A 24,312-nucleotide genomic window follows, 5' to 3' on the forward strand; every position below is an offset into this window, starting at 1 on the left:
AAAAAGAATAAAGATGTTGTGTCCACTGAAAACTAAAAGAATAAAAAAAACTAAAAAAATACATTTTAAAAAGTATACTAGTAGCAAAAAAGGAGGGAACACAGAACTCCTAGGAGATGAAAATGAACCAGTCATCTTTCAGATAGGAAGCATGCTGAGTTCTGCCTCAGCTTCCATCTCCCCCTGTTTCCAGGTTCCATAGCCTTGAGGGCATCTATTGATGTTCCTAAAGGGTGGCCACCATGGTGCTTCGGACACCCTGCTCTCTCCACGGGGGTGCTAAGAGGATGTGATTGACACTGCAAGGCTGCCTCACTGGAGCCCGGGATTTAACAAATGGCCAGAAAGGAAAGCAAGCTCAGCTGAGTGTGCCAGTGCTCTTCTGAGGTGCCAGGGCAGAGAATTTCTGAGGAGTTGGGGACTGAGCACATCAGAGGACAAGATGTGCTTCCAAACAAATGGGTGGCCAGGGCCTGCCTGAGAGGAAACAGAAAAAGGCCACAAGCAGGATGATAAGTAGCTCAAGTCCATCAGGACTTTTGGTGCATAATTCATTGGTCGCCAGCTCCTGCCTTAAATCAAAATGCTGTTTGAGAGCTATGATTTTGAGAGAAAGAAAATGAAGGGTTACCAAGTGAAGGGATGGTAGAAAGTGCTGGGATGGGAAAAATACGTGGCATATTTGTCAATCAAGTAGTCTCAAAAGAACAAAACTTGGGTAAGAGCTGTTTGTAAGATCTGTGTTTGGAGACATAGTTTGAGATAATATTGGAAAAGCATTCCTCAGCCACTCACTCATCCACTCACTCAATTAACTCATTTTCAGGCATTACTCTAGAAGTGGAAGATACAGCAGCAGATATAACCAAAATAACAATCTGCTCAGCTGTAGCTTTCATTATAATATGAAAAACAGACAATAAACAAAAATTAAAATTATTAGATGGCGATAAAATCAACAGAAAAAAAATTACACAGGAAGGGGCAATAGGGGTTGTTGGGCTGAGGAGGGCTGCATTTTCCGAGGGTGGCCAGGGAAGATCCACAGACGCCAATGACCTCGCTCCGAACTGAGGGAGCAGCAGAGAGTTCTGGGGCTGGGCTGGCCAGAGTGGGGGGTCGGGGCAGGACAGGAGATCAGAGGACAGTGGGTGGGAGCCAGAGGGTGGATGGAGTAGAGTCTCGTGGATACAAAGTCTGGGGCAGGCGGTCATTGCTTCTCCACCTGGGACAGCACTGATATCTTCTTCATCGGACCCATAGGGATATGGGAGAGCTCCCTGCCCCTTTTCCTGCCTTACCGTCCATCTTGGATGTGCTCAAGTGAAGTCGCAATCAGACATGCGCATCACAGCTGCCCTCTAGGCTGGAGACTTTCCTTTCTTTCTTGTTTTTTTTTTTTGTTTAGTTTAGTTTTGTTTTTCTCAAACAGAAACACACCCTTTTTCATAGTTCTGGAGGCTTAAATTCAAGGTCAGGGTGATTTCAGGATTGGTTTCTGGTGAGGCCTATCTCCTTGGCTTCCCATTGGCACCTTCTCCTTGTGTCTGACCGTGGTCTTTTCTCTGTGCGTCTTCCCTTTCTTGCAAGGACACCTGCCCAGTCACATTAGGGCCCCACGTTATGACCTCATTTTACCTTCCTTGTCTCTTTAAAGGCCTATCTCCAAGTACTGATGGAGAATGTGTAGTCCCACATGATTACTGGGGGTGGAGACCCAGTTCAGTCTATAATAGTACCTGAGCTGTGGTTGTAGCATCAAAACCTTGTCTATATTATATAATTAAGAACCTTGAAGATGACTAATTTTTCATGCATAAAGGAGTATAGAAAGAGAAGGAGAAGGAGAGAGCAGGAGAGAAGGAAAGAAGGAGATGGGGGAGCAGAAAGAACACTTTTACCGTCCATTCAGTTTTCCTCCATTGCCCCAGCCCTGGAGCTGATGATTTCTGTTACTCCTAACACATGTCATGGAGGAATTCAAGTTCAGCTGGGAGGAGGCTCTGGAGCCTTTTGAGAAGAGGAATAACTTGATCAGACCTGGGATTTAGGAAGATGAACAGGGACAGTGCTTTGTGAGAGGGAGAGGATTAGGGTCAAGGAGACTGGTCAGTGCAACTTTACTGTATTCTAGGAAAAAGATGGTGAGATGCTTCAGTGGGATGTTGACCTGGGTTTATTTGATCTGCAAATATTTCCTGAGTGGCTACGACTTACTGTGCCTACTATTTCCTAACTACAGTGAGAAGCAAGTCAGGACTTCTTAACACTCATGGTATTTGCATTTAATGAAAAGAATGAAAAGTCAGATTTGTAAACCCACACTCCAGAAGATAATTTTTTTTTTTGACCAGGCAGACAAGTAGAAATAGCACCATCAAAAACAGAAGGGATGTCTTCCAAGGAGAAGGGAGCCCTTGCTGGTTCTGTCCTGAAGGTGACACATCCCATCCCTTCCTTCATTCTGTTCTCATGCAAAGTCTTCATCCCTCCATCCTGCAGGGGTGGTTTTCCTTTGTGCATATTAAAAATGTAAACCAAATGGAAATGGTGTTGTTTTATGAAGATTTGCCCAATAGCTACCTTTCCTGAGAGCATATCTGTTCTACGATACCAAAGTTACTACTGCCCATCCTTGCTCTTTCTCCTCGAAATAAATATTTGGGCTTAGATCCAAGATTTCTTGGGAAGTTGATTTGATTGGTGGACGTGTTTCAGTAATCGGAAAGTAACCCTGCCTTGCCTCTTCATGGGAGAAGAGGCCCGGGCCTGGGTGGCACAGTGGCCTTTGCATTCTTCCCATGACTGTTGCCTTGGCCAAGGAGCCCAGGGCTCTCCCCTCGTGGGAGCTGTCCAGAGTGCAGCTCGCTGCCCACTCTGTTGGAGGCCAAGAGTGTTTTTGCTAAGTGAATGGCACATTAATGAATTTTTACTCTCTAGACAGCATATTTTGACAAAAGTACCGTGTACCTTTATTGACAGTGAATCTTCTGGAGGAATGCTTGTCTTTTTTTGTGTTAGGAAACCCCACACTTGCTATTAATGTAGGTGACTTCAAAATGTCAAAACGAAACACTTGGCTTATTTACTCCAGGGATGTGTGTTGTTCACATTTAAGATTGCTTATTTTTATTCTCTCGACAACACTCTGAACTTAAAATGGGTGCACGTCACCGTTTCTGGAGGGTTTGTGACTGACAAAGGAGAATGGCTTCACGAGCTCATGTGTCACTCCGCCATAGTAATCCTTGCTTGCTTCCCAGAGTCGGTGTGTGTCAGTGATTCAGGGCCTGCTCATGGGAGGGACACTGCTCCATGCTGTCACAAGAGTTGCTGCGTGGACCATCTGGCTCTGGCTCAAGCTTGACTCATGCTCCTCAGACCACGGTGGCTGCCAGAGTGCGACTGCGTCCAGATGAGTCGTCCCTCCCTCGACTGGTGTCCCAAGGAGAGAAAGTGACAGAGCCATTTTTTTTACTGCAACTAAGTGTGATTAATCTATGCCTTCCTAATGAGATCAAGGAAAAAGAAAAAAACAATGCTCATTTCTCTGACAGGCTCCCCTCTCCACTGCAAGTTAAGCAGCTTGTTCTGCAGAAGTTTAAAGGAGGGAACAGTTGTCCTTTCCTGAAGATTTCCCACTTGGAGCATAGATTGCCTTTCACAAAGCAGTTGGTGTCATTGGTGACGTGCCTCAGACTCTCTGTAATTATGTCACTTTGCCCCAGCATGATTTACTGTATAAAAGAAATAACTGGGTTCTTTTGTTGGTGAGATAGATTGTAGAGTTCAATGTATTCTCACTCTTATTTTGCAATTATTTTTGAATAAAATACTTGAAATGTGACACCAGAGTTAGATGTCTAGAATAGGGAAGGCCACGCAAAGCATAAATTCACCTTCACTGGGGGAAAGATCTTTTAGTCATCAAGCCAACTGACTTTTTTTTTTTTTATAGCTATCATCATTGATGTAATTTTACATTTGTGCAATTACTTGGTTAATGTCCGTCTTCACTCCTAGAGCATAAGGTATATGAAGACAGTTGTCATGGTACAGAGGATGCCTTGCAGGGCCGTGCCTAATGCCACCTTAGCCCATTGTTTGTCAGTTCTCCATTTGGTACTTGCTGACTTAGAACCAATGAGTGAGCTAAATACCTGCAACTGGTTTCTTGCAATTTGTTTTAAAGTCATCTCCCAGCTCTTTTGAACATGGACAAATGTTTTCTGTCTAGCTAGAGAGAAAATCTTTCTTCATTAGGGTACCCAATGCATTTTAAATACTGTTGGTCCTTAGAAGTTTTTTTTTCTTTTATCAGACAGTATTATCTGAAAATAAAATGTTGTATTATGTAGAGTGACCTTAAGGGACAATCATCTTTCTGTGATTTCTACACTGATGAATAGACTCTATGGTTTGTCATTCAAGCACTGTTCTCAAGGCTTGATTAAATATTAATTACAACTGGCTAAACAGTTTTAAGAAAGGATTTTGTTGTGGGAAAAACAGGTACCATACCAAGTCAATTGAGGTCATCTTATCTTATTTATTATAATTAAAACAAAATGGACTCAAACCTACATTTTCATAAGCTCCTTTTCCTAACTCTCTTGAGCACCTTATTCTGTCCCAAGGTTACAGAGATACCTTTGTCATTACCTAGAAAAAGATCAGGTCTTTTCTTCTTATTGTTCTCCTATCCAGATATAATCTAAATCCCATTATTTGTTTTTAATGTTAACCATTTTGAAGAGAAATGTTTCACTCTTTAGAAGGAGTGAATGGTTGTAGTCTAGTGGTATTTTACTACTACTATTTCTATTTCATTTTTTAACCCTTTCTTCATTTATTAAAAAACAGTAGATATGTACACAGTGAAAATATTTTTGTTGTATAACATTTAAAGATTTTAAAGTTCTTTTTAATAATGACATCTCATTTTATTTTCAATCCCAGAACAAATTAAAATTAATTGCATGTTTAATGTTGCAGTCATTATTATTTATTAAAGTTAAATGCATATGTAGATATTGCATATCATTTTTATCTTGTGTCTTGATAGATGCATCCTTTATCTCAAATGAAGTTCTCTATGCTATGTTCTAGATACTGTCCGTCCTTTGTACTAGAAAGTAGTAATGAACATACTCCCTACTCTCATCAAACTCATATGCTAGATTAGGAGAGTGAAGAATATGCAAAATTGGGAAAATAATTTCAGAGAGTGACAGATGCTATGAGAAATTTTAAGCCAGAGACATGACTTAGGCAAGACAAGCAGTTTGAGGTTGGCTAATCAGGTCAGGTTTCTCAGATGCAGTGCTGTTTTCACTGAAAAACAAATTATGTAAATAAGCCAGCCATGGTGAGCTCTGGGGAAGCATCCCATACAGAAAGAGAGCAAAATGGGAGGCCGGTGCAAGCCCAGGTATGAAATGCTGGAAGAACAGGAAGGTGGCCTGCAGGATTGCAGCCATGAGGAATCCTGGAATCAGAGAGGGCCCGTCCTCTAGGGTCTTCTGGGTGGGGAATTGGTATCACATCGCAAGAGTCTTGGGAGACAACTAAAGGATTTTAGTTATGAGTAGGTTGTGATGTGATCTAATTTGTTATGGGATCTCTGAGGTAGGGAGAAAAGCAAAAGAGAGGAGACAACTTGAGGATAACTTTAAGGGAATCCAAAGGACCCAGGATGGTGGCAGAGGGCAGTGGTAGTTAGATGCTGAGAAGTAAATGGATGAGGGACATGTTTTGAAGGTGTCTCCTCTGGGACTTGCTGAAGAATTGCATGTGGTGGGTGCAAAGATGACTGGATTGTATCCCATGATATGTGATGCTTCTAAAGCACTGTGCATCCACTGTTCATCTGCAGTGCTGTGATCCAGGTTCTCATACGTGCCTGACATGTGCCTCCATGTACACATGTGACTGTTTTTATTGGATGCCAAGGAACAGAATCCATCTAACTTTCGAAAATCTCTTGGCCTTAAAAATAGAAGTCCAATTTATTAAATCATCCATAGTGTGTACAAGAACCAATTTTACCCAGATTTTCACTGAATCTTAAGATTATTGGTTCTTGAGAAATCTTGATAGTGTTTAAAAATGATAACTACCTGGTTCGATTTTCATTTCACCTAGTAATAATGAGGTTTCTTCAACTATTTCTTGGTCATTTTAAATTCATTCAGTTCTATGAATGTGCATGCTCATATTTTTTGCCCATGTTGCTCTCCAAATATTAAACTTACTGATTTATAAGTTTTTACCTTGTGAAATGTGTGAGGTGGCTAGATAACTTTCATTTTTCCCCAATTTTAATTTTTTTAAATTTTAATTTGAAATGATACTGTTATCATATACTATACTCAGATTTACATTTTCTGGACTCTTCTATCCATTGATCTGTTTGTTCATTTTTAGACCAATACGTATGGTTTTTACTTGTATGATTTTGTATTGTATTTTGACATTTGGTTGCCAAGACTGCCTTTTCTGTGTTTTCCAAATAAGTGCCATCTAATCATGGATTTTTCATGTCACTGTATCTCTGTGTGTATGAGTGCATGAATTTCATTGTGCTTGTTTGTTTTCACTCTTTGAAAAACTAACATCCTTGTTTTGATTGCTTCATACCAAGAAGTCTGTTTCACCATTTTTATCTTTGGATTTATTCCTCTTCCAAATACAAGCATTTTATTTGGAACTGTGGAATTAAGGCCTCTGGAGTCAAAGCTAGTTTGGGGTCTTTTTTTTTTTTTAAATCTGGAAAATCAGCCTTAGAGATAGATATATAGATATATGTAGATATGTTTTCTTTGGAGAATCTGAGTAACAGGGATTCATAAAATAAGTAATGGAGTAGGTCTGGGGTCATGAAGGATTCAGAATCTATGGAACAATGCCACCAAACACCTGCATTTTGGTCCAAGAGGGCATCCAAGAGAAATGTGACATATGGTACTTTGCACACCCTTTCTTATCCTAGGATTAAGATGGCTTCCAACACTGTGCCAAGAGAGCAAAGAGGGATCCAGTGACACAAATTGTCCTGCCCAGGTGACCTCCAATCACCACTTGCTGGAAGAAGCTCATGTGCTTAGAAGCAGCTCTCAGGAGTGGGTACTCATAGTTTTGTTTGGTTATCTGCTAAATGACTCTTGGTGTGTGAGGCTTACACGGCTCTCCTGAAGCATCCTACCCCCCACCCCCACGCCGTTCTGCTGTTGTCTGACATTGCCTGGTGCCACTAGGAAGTTGAATGACTCCCTCATTTTCTTCCTCATACCCAACTTGCTCTTTTTTCCTGGATGCCCAAAGAATCCTGTTTATTTTTCACTCTGGTTAATTTTAGAGGATGTATCTTGGCATGGATTCTCATAGTTCAGTTTTCACAAACATAGAGTATGCTCTTTCAAAAATCTTAATTCGAAAGTTTTCTTGAGTAATTTATTTAAGTAATTTGTTCTCGTCTCATTATTGTGGCTTTCCTGTTTAGCTTCTCCGAGTGTCCTTTTAGCAATTTCCATTAGATTTTTTCTGTCTTTCTTAAAGAGAGAAAACTGTTTTTTGTTTCCATAATTTTCAATGAAAATTTTGTCCTCATGATTTTTCCAGATTTTTGTTATAAAAATTTGAAATAAACAGATTGTTTCAAGGAAAATGCTATTAACACATTTAACCCCTAAATTTAACAATTGTATTTTTCTATAAGTTTTAGTAGGTCTATCTTCCATCATCATATATTTATCTATCACCTACTTACATTTTTAAGAATTATTTGATAAGTGGTACACATCATTTCAGTGAAGTCCAAATAATTTTTTTCATCTACTAAAAACAAGAACATTCTTTTACATCAACACAATATCATAATCTAAGAAAATCAATGATATTTTCTAATATCACATAATAGTAAATTTAAAGTAAAATTTCCCTGTTGTTCCCAAATATTCTAAAGCAGCTTCTTCTTGAGCTTAGGCCAATTGAGTTTATATGCTTCACCTAGTTATGTCTCTATAATTTGGGGTGGATGTACCAGGGATTGGATTCGGGGGAACTCAACCACAGAGCTGCATCCTCAGCCCTATTTTGTATTTTATTTAGAGACAGCATCTCAATGAGTTGCTCAGTGCCTCACTTTTGCTGAGGCTGGCTTTGAATTTGCCATCCTCCTGCCTCAGCCTCCTGAGCTGCTGGGATGACAGGTATGTGCCACTGCCCCTGGCTATAATCTTTTTTTTGAAAGAGTACTTTAGTTCAGATAAAATTCTAATTCAGTGAATCGTACATATGTAGAGTTTGAAGAACTTTGATGACATACACACCTGTGAAATCACCCTCACAGTCAAGTTGCAGCATGGTTTTGTCACTGCCAAATGTTTCTTCAAGTTCCTTGCCTATCATTATCTTCCTCCATTTGTCTATGGGCAACCACTGAGCTACTTTCTGTCACTGATGTTGGTTTGCATTTTCTAGAATTTAACATTGGAACAACCATGTTCTCTGCAACCATTCATATCCAACTTCTTTTGCTCAGCATGCTTTTAAGCCAGTCTGTATTAGTGTTGCATGTACCCTTGTTTGGTTCCCCTTCCAACTATTAATGGGCACTCCAGCTGTTTCTGGCTAGGACTGTCATAAAGAAAATTATGATGTACATGTGTTCCCAGGTCTTCATGTGGGCATGTGTTTTATTTCTCAAGTAAATACTTAGGGATCTGTTTAACTTTATAAGAAACTGACAGTTTTGCATACACTCCAAAATCTGTGAGAATTCCTGTTTTTCTATATCATTATAATTTTCTATATCATTGTATATATATCTTAAGGGAAACAAAGTTGAAAAGTTGAAAAGAAAGTTGAGAATGCAAAAGATATGCAGAATCAGATAAAAAGAATTTGAGTGAAAGTGATAAATACCAAGGATGGGTAGTTCTGAGATGTGGATGATAGGCATCCTTAAGAAAATAAAAGCAAGACACCGATCTGATATAAAAACTATAATTCAAGGAAAACTTTCTACTGTGGAAAAAAAAGAACAAAAAGGTTTAAAACTCCATGTTAACAGAGCATACCAAGTTACTGAAAATATTGAGCATAATCAGTAAGAACAAGTTATGTTTTAAAAAACTACTGGGAATGAAATAAATAAATAAATAAAAAGCATGTAGGAAAAACACTAAGTGATGTAAGAAAAACAAAACTATGCTATCATCAGAATTTTGCCAGCAGTGCTTTATTCTAGAAGAAAATAAGATCATCAATGAAAGAACTTGTGAGCCAACAATTTTGTAAACCCTCGAAATGTAAAGCTCAGTTATATACATGCAAAACTCAGGGAGTATTGCTCTCAGGAATATGTCTAGAATATTCTAATAAAGAACGTCTCTCTGACTGTCAAAATGATGATAGAAAAATATAGATGATGATAATTAAAAATACAGTTACTTGTCTTAAAAAGACTTAATTAGAATAAGTCAAAACAGAACTGTAACTAAACCACCGCCAAGAGGAGAGGGTATGGTATGTAGTGACTGTGTATTTGCATATGGTCACACTTGATAGGAATCAAGTGCATTTGTGCTTATTTTTAGAATATAATATAATGGTGAATATTATTGTCTCCTCTTTCTTATGAGTAATTCCTACAATGTTATTGGTTGACTGCTTGTTCTTATGCAATGCATAATGGGGTTCCTTGTGCCTGGATGATACCCCTCCCCTCAGGGGGCTTTGCTTGCCTGGGTTCTCCCTAAGAATGTTTCTGCTCCCCCCAGCCCCCAGTTTGCTGGTCCTTCCCTTCGACAGAGGACCTCAAAAACCCACCTTAAAGTGAAGTTTGTTGAGCTGCTGTCTACTCACTAAACATTTTTCTTATTTTAGTATTATTTTTTATTTCACATCTTGTTTTTTTATAGTTTGTTTAAAATTGTTTGAATATATGTCTGATTATTTCCACATATAGCCTTTTGTTTACAAGAAGTTAGCACAAGGATGGAATTTACTTTCTTGTCTAAATTTCTTCTAATCTATAAATCAGCACACATGACGAACATTCATGGTGAGTGGCTTGATTTCAATAACATTGCTGGGGAAATTTTTGGAAATGAGATCTGTGGATTATTCTGACTCATTTGGGGGTTATTGACCTAAAAACATGGTTTGTGGAATGTTGTATGTAAGCAGCGATAATTTCCAATAAACTCTTTCTGGATTGATCATCCCCACCAGGTTCTTGGAGAGCAAGCTGTGATATTTGGTTGGGTCTGAGCCAACCTAAAAAGTAAAAATAACTAACAAAAGTTGTCACGCTTGAAAACATCTTGAACATTTCTTTCTATCTTTCTTTTTTTCCCTTACTTTTTTCTGTATTGAAACTACTGGGAGAGTTGCAACTCATTCTAGGTAGGAATTTTAAAGGACAATCTTTTGGTTTTCACACTTTTTAAACATACATAGAGTAAACTTTAAGTGATGGCCAAGTTTGTGAAACTCAGCTGAAACACATAAACTGTGTATTTAGTTGGTTCCAAGCAAAGGCCTTCAATACGACTTCATATAATTAAAATGTGACTTCAGGAGTTCTTAAATAGGAAAAGTAAACAATGGCTAATATGTTACATCTCAGGGTTCTGATGTTTCTACCCCTCCTCCACTGGACTGAAATTACCTTCTTCTAATATGAAGTTTTGCCTTAAGCTTTTGGTGATCATTGATATCCATTCCCATCTTCAGTTATGAAGTATTTATTGAGTTCCTCTTACAATCTGTGTCAAAATTGCCCTGGTTTAAAGCAATACTCTGGAAGAGACTAGTGATAACAATTAATAATTAGAAATATGACGTGAAGTCAAGCTCAGTGACTAGGTCTTTGATGCGGAATCCTTAGAGTGATGACCATTCTGAATATAGGGACTCCTGGTGTTGGAAACATGCCATGACCGGTTCACTTAATAGTCACCTTAAGAATCTACCTTATCTAAATAATTTAGGTGTTTCATAGTGATTTTGATCTGTCTTAAAGGTTTCATACTATATTATTTACTCTCTAGCATTCAGATCAAATGAGATGTATAACACACCTCTATTGAAAGAACTAGAAGGCTTTTCTTCAAATTATTTGAAGATATGTTAATGTTTTTAGTGATATGGATGCCATTGAGTAAATTTTTAAAAACAAAAAATAAGCACATGAAATCCAGTTGCAGTAATGCTTCACTTATGTAAGAAGCTAACTTTTCTTTTAAGAACATTCATAAAGTAAATATTAGTACCTTATCTGAAATGTGATGTGTTAATTCATTGCAAATGAAAGTGTCAAGTACATGATTGTTCTGCTTAAGAGATGCTTGAATAACTTTTAGCCAACTGCAAAGTACAAAATACATATTTTTGAAACTTAGTATCATATATCTAGATGTTAATTGAATATGATATTTCCTGTTATATTATAAGCTCCATAGATTATAGCTACATGCCCTACTGCACATAGTCTACGGAGGGTTTGTGCTTGTGAGGAGCTCTTTAGTTCCTGGTACTGAAGACTAGAGAGAAGAAAGAGAACAATCAAATGAAATTCTTTTCTGAATGTGAAGCTGTAAATGGAGAGTATAACACTTTCCAAACAATTTTAAGCTCTTACTTTGCAAAATAATTTCTTTTCTATAAGACTGTTTTGATAAAAGGAAAGACTGGTCAAACTCACAAGTCTAACTGGTATCATTTCACTATCTTAAGGATGATTATGATCATCAGTGGAAACCAAGAACTGTGGGTCCTGACTCTTAACATTATGTGGAATTTTTATCTCATTTTTATTCTTAAACTGACTTAAGGTTATTTGGAATAGAAAATTTGAAAACTTGTGTTTAAAGTAAGATTGACAATCCAGCATTGGTATCATATTTCAATGTTTAGAACAATATTCAGCCCATCTCAGGCCAAGGCTGAATGTAGTTGTCATTTCTAGGATTACAAAAATGTACCAGAAAGTTGATAAACACTTCATTGATATTAATTTTATTATTAAAAGCTTTTTTTTGGTTACATTTCAAAACCTTGACATTATAACGTGGGGCCAATTCCTTACCCAGTCATGGACAGTTTCTGTGGAGACCCTGCTGCACTGTCATCACCCCCATGCAGGAGCCCACCCAGCTCTGCCAGGGCAGGTCACTGCCGACAGGTGTGTTGACACATTCTTCTGCTCTCCTTCCTCTCCCTGAGAAAACCATTTAGGAGAAGCCTTACTTCCTTTACAACCCTGGGATTGTCCCCAAATATACTCCCTGATGGGTTTGACAAAATGTTTTCTCACTAGTTTTAGGAACAGACTTAAAATTGTCACATGGTTTCTTACATTTTCCATGAAGGTTCTTGTTGCTTTACTTATTAACTTGAGAGCTATGATCCTTATGGTTCTGATGTTCCCCTATATTTAATGTTAAATAAGTGTTAAATGTAATCATTAAAGCCTTTTGGATGTAAGTTAAATGTAAATCCAAACACTAAGCCATGTTCATATTACTAATGCTCTGAAATTGATTTATTATGACAGTAACCTTAGGCATAATGGGACCAATATTTGGGATGAGAGAGAAGATTTTGCAGTAGATATTTGGATATTCTGATTCCAAAGGTGAAGTCCAATAGCATTTAGCTAAGCATCTTGGCTAAGGCTGAACTCAGTGCATTTCTAATGTTTCACAAAACATTCTCCTTTAATGACAAGCAGTCTATTTGACAGCTAGTTTAGACAAGTTAAAACCGAAGAAGTTGAAGGATTCCATTAGTAGCCTTAAAGATTAGTGAAGTAGAAAGGATCAGGTGTTCAAATATTTATCTACTTTGCAAATTAAAAAAATAAGAGGTTATCAAAGCAGCAAAAAAGAAATAATCTGAGGTAGGAGAGTATTTGGGATTAGTAGTGTCATAGAAGACTTATAGTTTTTTTTTTTTTTTTTTTTTAAAAATACATAGCCAGTCAACAGCATCCTATTGTCCATTCCATGCCTGGGAAGGTAGGTTATTGTCCTGGCATTTGCAACCCTGATGCCATTGTAAACATTGCAAGGAGTGGTTCAAGGAGGAAGCAAGAATTAGGTGAACCCCTCATGGGGGAGAGAGAGGAAAAGATGCAGGCGTATGCTACTCTTTCCAGAAGCTTGGGCTCCTAAGGAAGGGAGGAAATGAGAACAGGGGTGACTCTCAGGTTGACGGAGGATTTGCCTTGTCCACCGCCCCCCCACCAGTTTTTATTTTTTTTTTAATTTTTAAGGGACAATAACTAGGGATGCTTTTAGGTTGATGGCAACAACATTGAAGAGGGGACAGGTTGAGAGAAAGGAGAAAGATCCTTTCAGAGATCCAGGCGGAGACAGAAGACTGAACCGCAGGTCCATATTCATCTGTAAGGCCCTCCTGGGAGACCCTGGAGGGGCGTGTGCAGACATCGGAACTGGCAGGGCCAGCTGGAAGAGACCTTGGTCCCCAGCGGCCTCAGTCCTCTCAGTGAGGGAGAAAGGAAGGCAGTCTCTTGGGACTGAAAGGGACAGAGATGAGGAAGAGGGAACAAAAGATTCACAAAGGTCACAGGGTGATGGGAGGTGCTGGAGTTAAAAGAAAAAAGACATAATAAAGGGCTCATTGAAGTGTGTAGAGGATCCGGGGATGTCTGGTTTTATATGTACAAATCTGTACAAGTGTGTGGTTTCTCTGCTGTCATAATCATTACTCCATGTGGAGGACAGACTGAGATTTATGCAGGGTAAGATAAGAGTGCAGCAAGAGTTGTTCTGCTGTCACTGCAGGGAGGACCGCGGGCCCTTTTGGAGGTGACTTGCTGTTGTGCTTACTGGCTTCATCTGTTCCCTTTGCCTGGGGTGTTCCTCTGGCTTTTATAGTTTCTCTGCCGGAACCACCATTGCTTTTGCTCCATGTGACTCTGGCTTCCGGAGTTGGCCAGGGAAGGAGGCCAGGACATTCTCCTCTCTCTCTGCTGTCACTGGGATTTAGCTGTCCAGGCTCTTGCAGTATGGTTTTGGGAATTAGAGATAACATTAAATTTAAATCCTCACAGGTGGTATTTTAGGAATCTCTATAAGTATTTACTCATTAATCCAAGGATTGAAGTTCTATATACTCCAGCAGAAGAGTGGGAAGACTAAGCTCTGGAGGACCCCAACCTTGACGTGGGTGAGTCTCTGCCCCCTCTCAGAGGGCCGGGAGCTAGTGCTCGTTAGTCAAAGAATGTGAGGGTAGCTGGCAAAGAGGACCATCCTGTGCAAGTTACATGAATTCTGGCTTTTAGCCTCTTCCTGACCATCTTTGGATTCCTGTGTAGGAAAACAATGGCAGGGGACATTTTTCTATGCTTATTTCACTTTCTGGAATTGAGGCTGACTGAGAGCTCGAGTCTGTGAAAACTTTCTCCAAACTTTATCTAGGTCCAGACTCTGTTTTTGAAGAATAAGTTGAGCGTTCTCTTGATTGCCAAAGATTTTTTTCCAGAACTGAGAACATGTTGAAGCTAACTCTCATTGTCTTAACAAACAGTATCAACAAGAAGCATGTCCCAGGATGACTGTAAGCTCTTCACAGATAATTTGTTCCTTCAGAATTGACATTTTCCTGGTAAAATTTCCCATTTCAAAGCTCTGCTTCACAGTCATCCTACTGAAAGTCATACCTGAATACTTTGCTCAAGGCCCTTAGGAACTATAAGTCACACGTTGACAGTTGGCTTAGTTTGTGTTGGGATAGAGTTTCTAAAGTCAGTTTCTCATGGTTATTTTTTTAAATTTTAATCTCTTTTGCTTTTTTTCCACATTTTATTTCCTTGACCTTAAATATAAGTATCTGGGTAAAGTTGTGGTTCTTTCTTTAAAAGGCCTCTGACTGGCAAGTAATCAAAAGACCAGACTGTAATTATTTCCTCTAAGAAGTGTATTAAGTCTCCATTCCTCCCTAAAGTCAGGTTTACCACTAGAAAAAGATAGTATTTTTTTTAAACTTCTAGAAGCATTCAATTTCAGAAAAGGAAATACATAAAACAACATCTGCTTTCTTTAGCATAAATAATATAGAAAAGATTACTTCGCAATACGTCTAAACATGTATACTTCTAAAATAACTAGACATAGAGCCATGTAATTTCCTGAAAGTTATCTTGGAAAAAGGGAGAAATTGAGAGAGATTTGAAGATGAGAAGTGTGGTAGAAAAGGCAAGGTCACGGACATTAGGATGTAATCCAACTTTGTGATTTGAGAAAAGTCAATTGGTCTCCCTGGACAAAATGTTTGCTTTCTCAATCCCAACTCATAAGGCTGTGGCAAATAATTTATTGTGTTAATGAATGTCAAGGACCTAGCTGTAATAGGCACTCCATAAAAGTTAGTTCCATCCTTTATTATCTCAATTTTAAACCTTATTTATCTCATGAAAGTCTTTAAGTAAATTGTTGCAAACCCTCTAGAATTTTCCTAGGGTTGTCTCACTAAGCAGATAGTGACTTAAACACCGAAGATGATTTTTGGTTAAATTAATTTATTATAATCTCATGTTAATATATTAATTGTCCCCTAGAAAATATCCAGGACAAGTGATACTGATGCATATTCAATAAATGGCATTTAACATACTTATTATTTTTAAAGTGACGTTTGTTTAAACTATTACATAAAACATAAAAATTATGCATATAATACAGCTTTAACACATAGGTATTCTTTGCTGATATTCACCTTGAGGAGATGTTTTGTCTATTATGAAAACTATGTGCATTTTTAAAGGACTTGTTTTTGAAACTTATACTGGCATCATGTTTCTCTCCCTGATGGTGATGAGACATACCTGAGGAGATACAGATGACAACTTGAAAGTGGTACCTTCTCTCACTTTCTGTGATCAGTCTCCTGAGAAACGCGAAATTCATAATATTCTGGTCAAATTGTGTGTCATCAGCCCTGATACACAGAAATTAAGCCATATCTGGGTGTCCCAGAGCATCTTGGCTGTCGGAGATGGGCTTCACAGGATAGTCTGTCTCTATTTGCAAAGAAGACCAAGAAGTAACACAAATTTTAGCCAAAGAACTCAAGCAATATTTAAAGTAGAATACATAATTCAAGTGGCAGAATTATATTAGATTATTTTTTTAATGTAACTTAGTCTAGAAAAACAGCATTCCCAGTGAAGGTTTTGAACTCAGCTATGAGGACTGATGAGATGTGACAGTTTGGAGATGCTATGGTCACAGTGTGGCTTTTACAACAGTCAAGTTGATATGAAAGTAAATTTTGATGTTTGTGAGACTGATTTCACTCAACATACAGAACTATTATAATCTCAGAAAATTCCCTGGATTTGAGGTTGATTTAATAACTCTAATTAACCTAACATATTAATTTTTAAACATGTATTTTTCATTTAAAGCAGAAATGTTCTTCTTTCTCTCCCCAGAGAATTAAAATTGTCATATAGATCCCTATGAAATGACTGTAACCAACTTCCAGTAACTTTTACATTAGTACAGAATCTAAAGGTAGTTGGTATCTTCATTTAAAAACAAATCCAAGTAATTATAAGATCATTTGCATGAAGAGCAATTGAGTTTTAGTTGTAATTATCTATAATTGTTAGTTGAAGCTTAATCAACTAATCAAAGAATTATACAATGCTTTTATGAGGTTTTAAAAATCCTGTATTACCTATATAACCTTAGTTATATAGATAAACACTGTCCTTGGATTAGCTTTAAAATAGCCTATGAATTAAAGTTGATCATAAATGTCTATGCAAATATACACCATAATTTTGCCAGTGTTAGGATGAATAAGAGTCATTTGCAAGAGTCACTGGAAAGATAATTATAATCAAAAGCATGTAAAACAAGTTTTTAACTTAGACTCAGGTCTTTTAATTAGTATTGATATAACTTTAAAAAATTAGAGCAAAAATGTATGATTTTGGAGAGAAGAAATGGATTCCTACTCTACTTGTACAGTTTACCAGTGGTGTACACATGGGCAAGCCATATGAAGTTGCCCTCCTATTTCACAAGCTTATCAAACATAGTTTTGATTTTTTGGTAATTACTATGTACCCCCAAATTGGCCAGGAATCAAGAACATAAAAAAAAGATGATGCAGTCCCTGTCCTGAAGAAGGCACCAGTTTAATGGAGCCCATGAAGATGGTTAGGCACTAGTGAAGTCATGATGTGCACGTGACACAAGGGGAGTGTGCGAAATGTTGCTCTCCCTGCAGAGGGTCAAGAAGCATTTGAAGTAGAGGAAGCAGCATGGACTTAGCTGTTGGTGGAAATGAAAACTACCTCCACTGTAAAGAACTTTATAACCGTATTCATCAAACTTGTGCATTCAGATAACACTTGAATAATCAAATGTACTCTTGTAAATTGGAAGTAAAAGTATTTTCACATCTGTGCAAAGCAATATTTGTGAAGAAGTTCACTTACCTGGTCCCTCTTCATTATCCTTTCAAAAGTGATTTTTCTTGGAAAATTTCCTCTCATTCAATGATGAATGCTAATTAGGAAATTGACATGAATCCTGTAGAAAAATAATACAAGAAAGAAATGCAAAACATGAAGGAATCAACCAAAAGTTTATAAAAAACCAACACCAGAATGATGTCACTATGAAACCGATAAAAATTGTGAACAGTTCCCTTATAAGAAGCTAATGGACATATTGCTTCCAGGAAATAAAAGCTCACAGAAGACATGCCACATAGTCATGGAGAAAATTCCAAGAACACAGAGAGAAATTTTTATTGGTGCATTATAGTTTACATATTAATGGGATTTGTCATTGCATATTTGTACATGCACACAATATAAATTGGCCAATATCACTCCTCTGTACCTCTCCTCTCCCTCCCCTTGGTCCTTTTCCTCAGAGAGGAATTTGAATGGATTCATCAAATACTTATATAGTCTTATTATGTTACAAACACTCTTAAGCATTCTTCAGTTATCACCTGATTTAATTCTTATGAAACTATATAATGCACATATTATTTTCTTCACTTAGCAGGTGAGCCTTCGGAGACAGGTAGTTAGGTTAAATAACTTGCTTAAATGCATGTGAATAAGCTAGGTAGTGGTGATTGGTCACCAGCAGCACAGTTATAGAGTCTGGAATTTTAAGGTTTGTGTTGTGAGCCTGTAAAACACATTAAATGAACTTGCAGGGTTTTGGTTAAAATATAGGGGAAAATGGAAGTATTAAAAGAATCCAGAGAAAATAAAAACTGACATTCTCAGACCAATCAGGAATAAGGAACACAGATTTCAGACTATTATAAGAATGACATAAAAAATAACCAAGTGTTATACTAATGAGTAGAGACAAATTATAATGAAGGAGAACAAGGGCATGCAATATCACCATAATTGATCTACCTATGGAAGAGGATGAAAAACGTGGAGCAGAAGGATTTTCAGAGATGCAATTCAAGATTATTTTGTTGAAAATATGTGTAACTAAATCTGTAGGAAAGGAAATGTGTCTAAGAAAAAAATAGTTTAAGCAGTGGTAAAAGCTAGTGGATTGAATGATAGTCTTATAGGAGAATCAGCTAAATGTCAACAAACAAAAATCAACTTGTTTAAGGAAATTCATATCCTATTAATCAGATATGTATATAGAAGAGTTATTTTCAAATTTAGAAACTGAAAGAAAAAATTATTTTAAAATGACTTTTGAAGAAGGCACTAGAGAAAAATGTTTTATCAGGGAAGCAGCAGATGAGCAACTTTAATAAGCATCTTTCCTAGGCTTTGTTGACACAGTTAATAAGACACAACTGTCTGGGTTCTCACAGCACTAACATTCTAGTTAAGAAATGGAATAGAGAAAATGAAGTCTGAGAATAAAAACCCTTGAGTATGTTCAGTACTAGGGCAGTATTCAGCTGGCATGAGCTGATTGGAAGGCTTCTCTGGAAGTCAGTAAGATGATGTTTCCCCAAGTTTTCCAAAGTCCTCAAGCCTTTCTATTCACTGCAGGCCCTCTCCAGGCCCCCATAGACCTGTCCATAATCCAGCTGCTAAAGAGTAAGACAGAGCCTAGAAGGTAGGCTCTAGATTGGAATGTGCTCAGACTGGTGATTGTTGTTAGGTGTTTGAGTATTATAACTGTTTACAGTCACATTCTAGATAATGACAACCACTGGAAATAACTCCTACAGTAGAAGAAAGAATAATCTTTAAAAATAATCATAAAATGAGATACATTAAAGTGAAAATGAAGTGCAGCCATTGGTAACACACGGGATGCATTTACAGATATAATATAGTATAAATTGTTATGAAAAAATATAGTATTGAGTGACAGAGTCTTTGTAACTCTTAGAAAATTCTTAAGTTAAACTATGTTTATGCATTTATATAAATGCAGTGCTACTGTAAATAAATGTGAAGAAATAAATGTAAATCAACTCAAATTGGATCAAAGACCTTAGAATTAGACCATAAATACTTCAACTACTGGATGAAAACAAGGGGAACAACTACTAGTTGAAAACATGGGGTCAACATTCCAGCATATTGGTGCAGACATTGACTTCCAATAGACTCCAGAGCCAAAGAAATAAAACCAACAGTAAATAAGTGGGTGACTTCAAATGAAAAAACTTCTGCACAAAAAGAAATAAGAGCATGAAGAGAATACATGAACAGAGAAAATCTTAACCAGCTACTCTTTCAACAGGGGATTAATATCCAGATTATATAAAGAACTCAAAAAACTTTATACCAAAAATACATAAATAAGCAAATAAATATAAAATAAACAACACAGTCAATAAGTGGGCAGATTATGTAAATGAACATTTCTCAAAAGAAGTAATACAAATGACCAACAAATTTATTTTTAAAAATTCAGCATTTTTAGCATTTAAGGAAATGAAAATTAAAACTGTGTGGAGATTTTATCTCACTCAAGTCAGAAGGATAATCATCAAGAAGATAAATAACAATAGCTGGCTGAGGATGTGTGGAAAATGGTACATTTACACATTGTTGATGGGACTGCAAATTAGTACAATTGCTTTGGAAAGTAGTATGGAGATTCTTGAAAAGACAAGGAATGAAACCACCATATGACCCAGGTATCCCACTCATCGGCATTTATCCAAAAGAACTAAAACCAGCGTACCATAGTGAAATGTGCTCAATGATATTTATTAGCACAATTTAAAATAGAAAAGTTATGGAACCAGAGTAGATGCCTGACAATAGATGAATGATTGAAAAAAATGTGGCATGTATACCATGAAGTTTTACTCAATTGTAAAGAAGAATGAAAGTATGTCATTTTCTGGTAAATATACAGAACATCATGGAAGGTGAAATAAGCCAAACTCAAAGTCAAGGGTTGAATATTTTCTCTCACATACAGAAGATAGAAGAAGAGACAAAAGTAGTTAAAAAAAAAAAAGATCTCACTAAAATAGAAGGGATTCCCATGGAGTATGAAGAAGAGGAATGGAATTGAGAGGGAAGGAGGAGGAAAGGGCATAGGGAAGTACTGAGGGAAGAGATCTACCATGTACAAACAGTAAATCATATGTAGATGATGAACCCTACTATTATATATGGTTGTAGTGAAACAAAAATTAAATTTTACAAATAAAAAAAATAAACATACAAACAAGTGGTTAATGCAGTTTAGTGGTGAGAAAAGAGCTTTGGTACTTATGGTGATTTTTCATGATCTGAAGGGTGGATACAGAGGTGTTCATCTCATTATTAGGTATTAATTCATATTGGGTTTCATAACCTTTTGTGTTCATGATATAACATAACGATTCACATAGCAAAATTAAAACAATCCAAAAATGAACATTTTCAGGGTCCAAGTAAAAATAAAAGTGGGTAAATCTAACAAAAATGAAACAGCAAAAAATAACAACAAACAAATAGAAATAACAGAAGGAATGGACAAAGTCAAATGTTAAGTCTTTGCAAACTGGAAGATCTTCCTGTGGTTGTTTGTTTGTTTGTTGTTAGTAGAGGTGGAGAGCTAGGCAAGCACTCTACCACAACAATAAACTAGTAACAAAACACACAGAAGCAAAAAGCAACAAATAAACATGAAAAGAGCAAAGAAACGAAACCCCCATAGGGCTGGGGAGATAGCTCAGTTGGTAGGAATACTTGCCTTGCATGCACAAGGCCCTGGGTTTGATCCCAGCACCAAAACCAAACAAACACCACAAAACAAACCTATAAGTATTGTAGCATATATCAATTACATAGTCAATATAGAATTAAAAATGCAGTGAGCAATTTTTGTCAAGTGATTGCAAATTTGGATGGATCTGTCAATTTTCCTGCACTATATTGCCGCAGTCTGGCTGGGCACAAAATCACGAGCCACTCACACCTTGTAGATTCAAACAGCAACTCTTTATTCTCGAACTCACACCAGCACTCTACACACGTTCTGGGGAAATCCACGTTCTGAATCCCAGATACTCTCTGAATCCCATGAACTCAACGGGAACTCAAGGAGCGGGCATGCCTGAGGCAGCAGGATAGGCCCTATTCCCAGAAGGGTACACCTTAAACCTGGAATCGACCTAAACCCAAGGAGCAGGATACTCCCTAAAACCTGATCTGCCCTAAACCCGGATCCGCCCTGATCCTTGAGCAGGGTCACCTTACTCAAGCATACATGCAATGTCACTGCAAATGACCTGGGTCCAAAGGCAAGCCCATTTCCACAATGGAGAGTCCTTCCTCTAAGCAACATGGGGTAGGCTGACAAGAAAATTTCGATGCGTCATTCCTACTTGGCAATGGCTCTCAGCACTATATAATTTTATAGACACAAAAAGAAATAAGAAACTTTTCACCATGAAGAAAAACAATATTTACAATCTCAACTCAATTCAGTGTTTTAAGGAAGATGCTAGTGAGTGAGGTAAAAATAGTGTAAAAACTTAAAAGAAGAATTTTCTAATAATATAGTATCAGTAAAATAATCAAATTAGATAAAATGAAACCCAAATAAGATCTTATATGTTTGAAAAAAAACTCCTTTGAAACTTGCAAGAAAAGGGGTCTATAGGACACATGCCTTGGCTCAGGCCCAGGCCCAGAACTTCCCCCACAGACCCACATGGGACCCAGTCCCAGATCAGGGCCCAGGACCACCCCTGCTGACCCAGCCTGAGCCCAGACCCAGGCCTAGGATTGCCCTGTCCACCCATGCAGAAGCCCAGGCCCAGGTCAGGCACAGAACTGCCCCTGTTGACTTGTATGAGAGTCCAGACCCACAACTGCCCCCATACAGAGCAGAGGACCATGCTGTGTCTCCTCATTTACCAGTGACTCGCTCCCCGAACTCGTCTCCATCTTGGGATACTGCAGCCATAGCCATAGCCCTCCCCATGTTGTAGCCTCCACCTTGGGCCTGGAGGCAGCTGTCCTCTGCAGCACAATGGCAAGAAACCATGAGCAGAGCATCCAAGAATGTTGGGATAGCATCAAAAGACCAAATCCAAGATTTATTGGGATAGAGGACAGAGATTAAAACCAAAGGAATGTACAATCTGTTCAATTAAACAATATTAAAAAAATCCCAAACATGAAAAATGAATTGGAAAATCAAGTATAAGAAGCTTACAGGACACTAAATGTACAAAATTACAACAGATTCACACTAATATGCTGTCTTCAAGAGACTCATTAAAATGAAAATGCTTAGCATAGAGAATAAGGGTAGAATCTTAAAGGCTCCAAGAGAGAGGAATCTGATTGCCTATACAGGGAGACCAATTTGTATCTCAACAGATTTTTCAGCCCAGCCCCTCAAAGCCAGGAGATCCTGGAACAACATATACCAAGCTCTGAAAGAAAATGGATGTGAACCAAGAATCATATATCCAGCAAAATTAAGCTTCAGATTTGATGAAGAAATAAATACCTTTCAGGATAACAAAAGATAAAAGAATTTACAGCAAGAAAGCCTGCACTACAGAGCATTCTCAGCAAAATAGTCCACAAGGAGGAGGGAATGAAAAACAGCAATGAAAATCAGCAAAGGGAGGAACTACACTAAAGGAAAGGCCTCTAAAGGAGAAACGAATTCAAGTTAAAAATCAAAAATAAAACAAAATAATCAGGAATACACATCATATTTTAATAATAACTCTGAGTGTGAATGGCCTAAATTAATCAATTAAAAGACATAGACTGACAGATTGGATTTTAAAAAACCGACCCAACAATATGCTGCCCTCAAGAGACTCATCTCACAGGAAAAGACATCCACAAACTGAAGGTGAAAGGGTGGGAAAAAATGTATTACTTACATGGACTGTGGAAGCAAGCAGAAATTTTCATCCTTATATCAGATAGTGGACTTCAAACCAAAGTTAATGAAAAGGGATAAAGAAGGACATTTCATACTGCTTAAAGGAGTCATACATCAGCAAGACACAACAATCATAAATCTCTATGCCCCAAACAATGTAGCATCTATATATATGTCAAATAAACTCTTCTCAACTACAAGATCAAATAGACCACAATACAACAATACTGGATTATTTTAACACACTTCTCTCACAACTGGATAGATCTTCCAAACAAAAACTAAACAAAGAAACTATAGAACTCAATAAAACAATAATTTAGACTTAACAGACATATATAGATCCATCTATCAATGAGTGAATACACTTTTTTTCTCAGCAGCACATGGCTCCTTCTCCAAGATAGACCATATGTTATGCCACAAATCAACTCTTCGCAAATACAAAAAAAATAGAGACACTACCCTGCATTCTATCTGGCTATAATGGAATTAAATTAGAAATCAGTGATAAAAAGTAGAAACTACATCAATACCTGGAGACTAAATAATATGCTACTGAATGACTCATGGGTAACAGAAGATATTGGGAAGAGATTTAAAAAAAAAAAAACTCTTAGAGGTAAATGAGAACTCTGATACAACTTATCAAAATCTCTGGTACACTATGAAGGCAGTGTTAAGAGGAAAGTTCATTCATGAAAATAATAAAAAGTCAAAAAATAAATGACCTGACATTACATCTCAAAACTCTAGTAAGAGAGGAACAAACCAACACCAAAAGAAGTAGAAGACAGGAAATAATTAAAATGTTACATAATTAAAATATGGCTAAAATCAATGCAATTGAAACAATGGAAAGAATTTTAAAAATTGATGAAACAAAAAGCTTATTTTATGAAAAATAAATAAAATTGACAAACCCTTAGCCACCCTATTGAAAAGAAGAGAGAAAACTCAA

The 24,312-nt window shown here is 37.4% G+C and overlaps 1 protein-coding gene across 3 annotated transcripts in view; it reads left to right on the plus strand.

The window, feature by feature from the left end:
• The window catches only part of Itgbl1 (integrin subunit beta like 1), a 218,586-nt gene that overhangs the window by 46,295 nt on the left and 147,979 nt on the right, over positions 1 to 24,312 (plus strand). The window contains exon 1 of one of the 3 annotated variants that reach the window (XM_078016304.1): positions 13,856 to 14,199. The exons of the other annotated variants lie outside the window; for them this stretch is intronic. The gene's annotated coding sequence lies outside the window, so the exon portion shown is untranslated. Of the gene's footprint in view, positions 1 to 13,855; positions 14,200 to 24,312 lie in introns of those variants that run through there. 3 annotated transcript variants of the gene reach the window in all.

This window comes from Ictidomys tridecemlineatus, chromosome 6 (assembly GCF_052094955.1).
Source record: "Ictidomys tridecemlineatus isolate mIctTri1 chromosome 6, mIctTri1.hap1, whole genome shotgun sequence".
Lineage (NCBI taxonomy): Eukaryota > Metazoa > Chordata > Mammalia > Rodentia > Sciuridae > Ictidomys > Ictidomys tridecemlineatus.